The sequence below is a fragment of the Salmo salar genome, chromosome 23, assembly GCF_965601325.2.
Source record: "Salmo salar chromosome 23, fSalSal1, whole genome shotgun sequence".
NCBI lineage: Eukaryota > Metazoa > Chordata > Actinopteri > Salmoniformes > Salmonidae > Salmo > Salmo salar.
Genome location: NC_138313.1, coordinates 24,472,262 through 24,481,759, shown reverse-complemented (window position 1 = coordinate 24,481,759; position 9,498 = coordinate 24,472,262).

Sequence of the window (9,498 nt, the reverse complement as noted above, 5' to 3'; positions counted from 1 at the left end):
TGGATTTATACCCCACGGGGGGTACACATGTGGCATTACCATTATTTTGGTTGAATTTGATTGATGTCTTTATCTTTATTGAGCATGCTTTTTTAGTCTGGGATTAGACTTTATCTGGGTCCCAGGAACTAGCCTTTGGGGCCCTGGTCAGGACTGGTGCACTATTTGAGGAATAGGGGGTCATTTGAGATATGACCAGTGTACATACTGATGAATAGCATAACAGAGTATAATTGAGAATTATAATATTAAAGAAACCTAATTTAGTGTCAAGTTTGGATGGTGTGTGTGTGTGTGTGTGTGTGTGTGTGTGTGTGTGTGTGTGTGTGTGTGTGTGTGTGTGTGTGTGTGTGTGTGTGTGTGTGTGTGTGTGTTGTGTGTGTGTGTGCATGAGTCCAATGTTTCCCCGAATTCTTTTTTTTTTTCAGCAGCAGTGGAAAAGGTCACGGGGGTCGGGGCAGGCACAGGGGACATGCCCCCCCCCCCCCCCGGACAGTTTTTATAGAAGAACTGTGAGAATGTCATTTCTTTTTAAAAGGACGTTCTACTCTAAAATGAATGAAAATCTAATTATGCCGACACCATCTGTCTATGATCTCCCTCCATAAATGAGCCCATTGCAAAAAAAATGTATGTTTAGGGCTGACTCTCTTGCCATAGCCTATACATGGCACCATACCATATTATCAGGCAAGTGTGCTATTAGCAATAAGCACTTTTTTTTCTGGATTAAAACAGGGTTACTTTCCTGCAATTATATACATTTTGCAACTGACCTTAAAGAAAGAATTTGGGAAATTGAGGGGGTTGCTGGGAAGTTTGGGACTGTATGTATGTTTTCAACATTAAAAATTATCTATTTAAATATGCTGTATTTCAGTGTTTAACAAAAAAAACTAATGTCTCCACTTCAATTGGCTGCTCTTGTATAGATTTTATGGATGCTTTCGCGTAGATGCTCCTGTATAGGGGGTCTAGAGATGCTCAAACTATCAACTGTTACTGTCTATATACAATAACCTGCATTTTTAGTGTTCCTCCCTTAGAGGGAGCCAGATCATTACAGTAGAGATATCTAGATATAGACTATCAACTTAGACATCACATCATTTTATCTGTCCCATAATGGCATCTGTGGGAGAACCCATTGGATGAGAAAGCCACATGTCCCTCCCCTTTGAGAACGAGAGAGGACGCGAGAAGTATGCAATTGAGATCCTCTCCATGAGAGCACGGGCAACGCCAGAGGCCATCTTCATTTTGAAGTAGTACATTGAGTTGGCAAACAAACTTGAAAGGGTACGTACTGCCACCTGGAGTATGTTGTTTGAACAGGTATAAAGCCAAGGTTGGCGATTTACTGCCACCTGCAGTTTTGGAATGTTTGCTCACGAGTATAATTCATTGGCTGATCCCTCCTGGTGACCTAGATGGAATTATGTGATCTTTCCTTAACCCATTGGAAGTCCCACCCAGTTGACTACTTCAATGTGGTGAAAGCATGCTGCCCATGATAAAATGGGCTTTTGGGCACTAGAGTCCTCTATCGGACAACCAATCTCACCACTTTCTCTCCTCCTTCCTTCCCATCTGGCACAAACGGTCTGTGGCATCGCCAGGTGTCGACAGATTAAAACAAGTTTTACAATCATAGAGAGAGAACAGAGCGTGTGAAAGGCCTTGTGTGGGACCAGTGGTGGTGGTAGCTTCACATGACCACATAGTTTCTAATCAAACTGAACTTTGGAATTTCCAACTGTGACTGGCTGGCCTGAATATTGTGTTTGTCTGCTGGGAGGTGTTGGGTGTTGTTAATAACCCTTTATATGCCATCATTATACAAACACAGTCACCGTAGTTCTGAATATTAATAATGTCACGAAGGGGGTCTGTTACCGGTAAGTCAATCTTTGAGTGGAAGAATTCCAAGAACAGAATTGCTAACTAAAAACCTAACTTTGTGTGTTCGAGATGGAGCTGTCAGATACAAACAGACTTACAGGGGGAGTCCCATGAACACCACTGGAGAACGGGCCTTCTCCCCATCTCTGGGGGGATGGTGGTACACCACTAATATTATGTGCATAACAGCCCATTCATACCCAGGCCTGGTCTCCCAGTCTCAGGGTGGGAGGAACAGGCACATACATACACACGGGGAGACCCCCTAGGAGTGTATGTGGAACAGATCCAGCACTGAACTGCATCCACCCATCATTTCCACTAACCCCAGCTCTCAGCTGTCTGCGTAACAAAATAACACACATTTTTATTTTCCATTGAATCGTGCTTACAGAGATGCTTGGTTTCATGCTATTTTTCTTCCTCTCATCCACCCGTCTCTCTCTTCTTTGATGCACTTTTGCAGGTTCACTATGACTCAGCGACATCAAAAACTTGTCACACAAACACCTCCCTCAGATGGGGGGGATGTTTGGGGGGCAGGATAGCATTTTTTTGTCATGAATCTTGTTCTGGAGGCAGCTCTGCAGAATGGTCACAAGCCAGCTAACAATTCTAGGGGTAGAGAGTGTTTTTGTAATGTTCCCCTAATGTTTGAGTTTCCAGTTCTCCGTTAGGGGAACATTCTGTTAGCAAAACCCTTTTTAGCAAGTTTTGACATTAGTTAGGAGAACATCCCCTTAATGTCAAACAGAACATTCTCAGAATATCCTATATTAATGTTCTAGACACGTTTCATGAGAACGTTGCAAGAACATTCATGTGTCCAGTTCTCTGAAGGTTAGGAGAAAATTCCCTTAATGTCAAACTGAACATACCTAGAACGTGGTTGGTAGGTTCTCAGAATATTCCGTCAACAGCCCACAGAACATGGTTGCCATGTTCTCAGAATATAAGATATTAATGCCCTAGACGTGTCATTGGAACGTTGCAAGAACATTTGTGTATCAGTTGTCAAGACATCGGCCTGATGGTCCTGAAGAAACTTTGTTTCATTACACATCATGCCTTGTTACTGTTGCCAAGTCAATCAAAGCCTTGATTGGTTAACCACTGATAGCTCTTTGTCTGTTGCCAAGGTCAGGCATTACCACACAGTGCTTTTAACATTTAGTGTTTTCAACTTACACTACCGTTAAAAAATTTGGGGTCACTTAGAAATGTCATTTTTTTTAAAGAAAAACACCTTTTTGCCCATTTAAAATAACATCAAATTGATCAAAATACAGTGTAGACGTTAACAATGTTGTAAATGACTATTGTAGCTGGAAACGGCAGATTTGTTGTGGAATATCTACATAGGTGTATAGAGGCCCATTATCAGCAACCATCAACTGGCTCTAACCAGAATAGAAAGAGTGGGAGGCCCCGGTGCACAACTGAGCAAGAGTACAAGTACATTATAGTGTCTAGTTTGAGAAACAGACGCCTCACAAGTCCTCAACTGGCAGCTTCATTAAATAGTACCCGCAAAACACCAGGCTTAACGTCAACAATGAAGAGCCGACTCCGGGATGCTGGCCTTCTAGGCGGAGTTCCTCTGTCCAGTGTCTGTGTTCTTTTGCCCATCTTAATCTTTTCTTTTGGCCAGTCTCAGAAATGTCATTCTTTGCAACTCTGCCTAGAAGGCCAGCATCCCAGAGTCGGCTCTTCATTGTTGACGTTGAGACTGGTGTTTTGCGGGTACTATTTAATGAAGCTGCCAGTTGAGGACTTGTGAGGCGTCTGTTTCTCAAACTAGACACTAATGTACTTGTCTTCCTGCTTAGTTGTGCACTGGGGCCTCCCACAATTTCTATTCTATTTAGACCCAGTTTGCGCTGTTCTGTGAAGGGAGTAGTACACAGCGTTGTATGAGATCTTCAGTTTCTTGGCAATTTCTTGCGTGGAATAGCCTTAATTTCTCAGAACAAGAATAGACTGACGAGTTTCAGAAGAAAGTTCTTTGTTTCTGGCTATTTTGAGCCTGTAATTGAACCCACAAATGCTGACGCTCCAGATACTCAACTAGTCTAAAGAAGGCCAGTTTTATTGCTTCTTTAATCAGAACAACAGTTTAACTATGCTAACATAATTGCCAAAGGGTTTTCTAATGTTAAATTAGCCTTTTAAATGATAAACTTGGATTAGCTAACAACGTGCCATTGGAACACAGGAGTGATGGTTGCTGATAATGGGCCTCTGTACGCCTATGTAGATATTCCATAAAAAAAATTTTTTTTTAAATCAGCCGCAATAGTCATTTACAACATTAACAATGTCTACACTGTATTTCTGATCAATTGGATGTTATTTTAATGGACCAAAAAAATTGTTTTTGGAAGAAAAGCACAAGGACATTTCTAAGTGACCCATAACTTTTGAACGGTAGTGTACATATACAACTCGCTTTGTACATGTTGAATCATTTTAATTGCATGTACTTTTAAGAGAGCTGAGATTTACTTAAAAGTGCACTCACCCTATTGTTTACACCTATCAAGTTGTTTAATCCACATAAGTGTCTAGATTAGGAGGTGTTAGGGTTTCTTCTGGACAGGACCTAATGATACTGGCCCAATAACCACACACCCTAGAGATGTCCCTTGTGACATTTTAAATTAGATCAGATGCGTTGTAAATGTTGCCAAATAATGACTAACATATGTGCCCCCTGTCTATAGCCTCGCTACTGTTACTTTGTTGCTCTTTAATTGTGTTATTTTTCCATTTTCTTAACTTCAGTTTATTTGAGTAAGTACTTTAACACTTATTTTTCTTAACTGCATTGTTGGTTAAGGGCTTGTAAGTAAGCATTTCACTGTAAGGTCTACACATGTTGTATTCGGCGCATGTGACAAATAACAATTTGATATTTTGCTAAGAATGTGAGAGAAGCGTGACTGCCCCAGTTGGTCTTAAACCCAGGCCACCAGTACATATGACGAAAACCCTATCCACTGTTCCAATAAGGGATATCTCTAGGATGTGCTTATTGGGCCAGTAAAGTTAGGCCCTGTCCTGTCCAAAATAAACCCTAACCCCTCCTCCCTAGGCACTAGTGGAGATGTGTAAGGCTCTAAGCAATAGGGTGAATGCACTTAAGTACATTTCAGCTCTGTTAAAAAAGTACACTCATGAAAAACTTTAACAGGTTAACATGCCCCACCAACATTAGACAACTACAGTCGTGGCCAAAAGTTGAGAATGACACAAATATTCATTTCCACAAAGTTTGATGCTTCAGTGTCTAGATATTTTTGTCAGATGTTACTATGGAATACTGAAGTATAATTACAAGCATTTCATAAGTGTCAAAGGCTTTTATTGACAATTACATGAAGTTGATGCAAAGAGTCAATATTTGCAGTGTTGACCCTTCTTTTTCAAGACCTTTGCAATCCGCCCTGGCATGCTGTCAATTAACTTCTGGGCCACATCCTGACTGATGGCAGCCCATTCTTGCATAATCAATGCTTGGAGTTTGTCAGAATTTGTGGGTTTTTGTTTGTCCACCAGCCTCTTAAGAATTGACCACAAATTCTCAATGGGATTAAGGTCTGGGGAGTTTCCTGGCCATGGACCCAAAATATTGATGTTTTGTTCCCCGAGCCACTTAGTTATCACTTTTGCCTTATGGCAAGGTGCTCCATCATGCTGGAAAAGGCATTGTTCGTCACCAAACTGTTCCTGGATGGTTGGGAGAAGTTGCTCTCGGAGGATGTGTTGGTACCATTCTTTATTCATGGCTGTGTTCTTAGGCAAAATTGTGAGTGAGCCCACTCCCTTGGCTGAACGCAACCCTACACATGAATGGTCTCAGGATGCTTTACTGTTGGCATGACACAGGACTGATGGTAGCGCTCACCTTGTCTTCTCCGGACAAGCTTTTTTCCGGATGCCCCAAACAATCGGAAAGGGGATTCAGAGAAAATGACTTTACCCCAGTCCTCAGCAGTCCAATCCCTGTACCTTTTGCAGAATATTAGTCTGTCCCTGACGTTTTTCCTGGAGAGAAGTGGCTTCTTTGCTGCCCTTCTTGACACCAGGCCATCCTCCAAAAGTCTTCGCCTCACTGTGTGTGCAGATGCACTCACACCTGCCTGCTGCGCTTGCTGGACTTTCTTGGGCGCCCTCAAGCCTTCACAACAATTGAACTGCTCTCCTTGAATTTCTTGATGATCCCATAAATGGTTGATTTAGGTGCAATCTTATTGGCAGCAATATCCTTGCCTGTGAAGCCCTTTTTGTGCAAAGCAATGATGACGGCACGTGTTTCCTTGCAGCTAACCATGATTGACAGAGGAAGAACAATGATTCCAAGCACCACCCTCCTTTTGAAGCTTCCAATCTGTTATTCAAACTCAATCAGCATGACAGAGTGATGTGACCTGTGTTAACGAGAGAATCACTGACATGATGTCAGCTGGTCCTTTTGTGGCAGGGCTGAAATGCAGTGAAAATGTTTTGGGGGGGGGGGGGGGGATTCAGTTCATTTGCATGGCAAAGAGGGACTTTGCAATTAATTGCAATTCATCTGATCACTCTTCATAACATTCTGGAGTATATGCAAATTGCCATCATACAAACTGAGGCAGCAGACTTTGTGAAAATTAATATTTGTCATTCTCAAAACTTTTGGCCACGACTGTATACAGAAAGCCCTTAAAATTCTCAAATAAGTCAAGTCAATGATGAGAATAGTCAGATTAACTGATACCTGACATGGTGACATAATGGGAAGAACGGGGTTCTGTGAACCAAGAGGTTGGGAGTTCAAATCTCAGGTGAGGACATGTCGAATAATAAACATTGTATAAATTAACATGCACAATGTAATAATGTGTGTCAAATATATAAGTTCAAAACACTTAAGTGCTGTGAGAGCTTTATCTGTTGGCAAGGGACACTATCAGTGGTACACTAATCAGGGCTTTGATTCCTGTGGCAACAATAACAACGCCTGGGGTGTAAAGAAAAAAGGTTTTGGGACCATCAGGTGAGGTCCTGATATCTGGACACATTAATATTCTTGCAACATTCCCATGAAATGCATCTACATGTCTTCACTGGGTGGTTGTGAACTATGCTAGTAGGATGATGAGTAAGCATGCCTGAGATCTGAAGATGTGTCTGTTGTACCAATGCCATTTGTTCTAAGCTAGTCTGTATATGGAACCTCAGAAGTAAAAGGTTATCTGGAAAAATGTGCAATATTTTTACCACTTGGGGATATCAAGAGAGAATAGCTGTTTGTTAGAACATGTCCAGACATGTAATACCAACCTCTGTCTCTCTGACCTATATCAACCAGCTAACTGGAAGCAGAGCTCACTTTCTTTCAAGCTGTTGTTTGATGCTTATATCACTGACTGTAAATCAGCATCACTGACCGAGAAATAGGGGGGGGAAAACTGTTTATACAGGAGAAAAGAGAGAGAAAGCGTCACGGTACGGGAGTGAGAGTGATTAATCTGTCACCACATCCCATCCTGATGAAACATATCACAACTACATATTGTACAGCCCCTAATGGGAGCTACTGCTCTGTGGGTGAGAGGGGTATTTACTGACCTGCATACACATGTACGCATACACACGCACTTCAAATAACATTTCATGTCACATGCTTCGTAAACAACAGGTGTGGCCTAACAGTGAAACGCTTATTTTCGGGGGCCCTTTTCCAACAATGCTGAGAAAGAAAATGGAGAAATACCCACACAAAAAGTCAGTGGGTGGGTGCCCATTCGTGATTTCTGGGAACTGTAATGTCAACACACTTATCAGAGGGCTTGGAAAACAGACACACACAAACCTTAGATCTGCTCAACTCAGTGTGAGAGCCCTTGTTTAATTAATGATCAAGCTGCTTGTAGTCCAGTCAATTATTTGCAGTGTTTCCTATCATGACAATACTGGGATGGAATCATGATGGTTCAACTCTAACAAACACAGTTTAGATCAGAAGGAAAACAGTGACTCAGGGTATAACGGGTGCATTGTGACACACGGCCCACCGCAGACTGAGTTTCCTACCTTCATCAGAAGGGAAAAATCTAAGGCTGATAAAAAAAATTGTATGGGAGTGAAAGTGTGTGAGATTTAACACAATGACACTACTGTGACCTTACATTTGGTGAACCTATAAAAACGGATTTTCTGTCTGTGTCAAATATATTCTCTCTGAATCTGATAACATAACTTGTGTAAACATAAACAGAATGATGCAGTGTTCAATCTTCAGGAAATGCTGTACAGCTCTGTTTACTGCACTGCTGTCTATTTCCTGATGCAACTATTAAAAAAAAGTACAGCATGTTGCAGTTTATTCTTAATCAATAAAACTGAGTCTGTGGATAGGTATTTAGTAAAACCTATAGATGAATAGATTCAAGTAAAATTTTACTTTTTACTGACAAAAGCCTCAGTTCTAAATGGTCAGCCAGTCTAACAATGGATAACCAGTGGATTATTTCACATAATCTTTTCTACATGCAGGTCCAACAGTGTTTACATTTGCAGTTCTGATTGGTACCTTTATAAAACAGAGGTGTCCAACCCAGTGATAACTGGAGAGACTGGATGATCTGAATCAGTTGGGTTAGTGCCGGGCTGGAACAAAAGCCTGCCCCCGTGCAGCTCTCCACGACCCTGGTATGAATGCAAACTGGCCAGTAATCACTTTTTCACAGCCTTTAACTTTTCCAGGAACAGACAAAAAGTAGTTGGTATGTTACTTACTGTTAGCTATATGGATACAAGTTTCAGTTATGTTCAGTTAAAACATTTATGGCACCCACTGAAGCAGGGGTAGGTAACTCTGTTCCTGGAGTGCCGCAGGTAATGCAGGATTCTGTTCCAACTAGTCACCTTCCCAACCAACTGAGCTAATTGATCAGTTCAGTGATGCCTAAATTCAGCACACCTTGTCTTCCAAGTCGGCTAAATCAAAAACAGGAATTGTCTGCAGCACTCCAGGACCAGGGTTTCCTACCCTGCACTGTAGCGTTGACAAGATGCAGTCTGACAGGTGCCCTGTAGGGGAGCTGTTTCAGAGATACTGGTACTTTGACCTCTTGTGCTTCCCTTTCTGCATATTTGGCTAGGTTTTTTATGACTCAGTAAACTATACTGAACAAAACTATAAACGCAACATGTAAAGTGTTGGTCCCATGTTTCATGAGGTGAAATAAAAGATCACTGAAATGTTCCATATGCACAAAAAGCTTATTTCTCTCAAATTTTGAGCACAAATTTGTTTACATCCCTGTTAGTGAGCATTTCTCATTTGCCAAGATAATCCATCCACCTGACAAGTGTGGCATATCAAGAAGCTGATTAAACAGCATAGCCATTACACAGGTCCACCTAAAAAGGTCACTAAAATGTGCAGTTTTGTCACACAACATCATGCCACAGATGTCTCAAGTTTTAAGGGAGCGTGCAATTGGCATGCTGACTGCAGGAATGTCCAACAGAGCTGATGCCAGATAATTGAATGTTCATTTCTCTACCATAAGCTGCCTCCAACATCGTTTTAGAGAATTTGGCAGT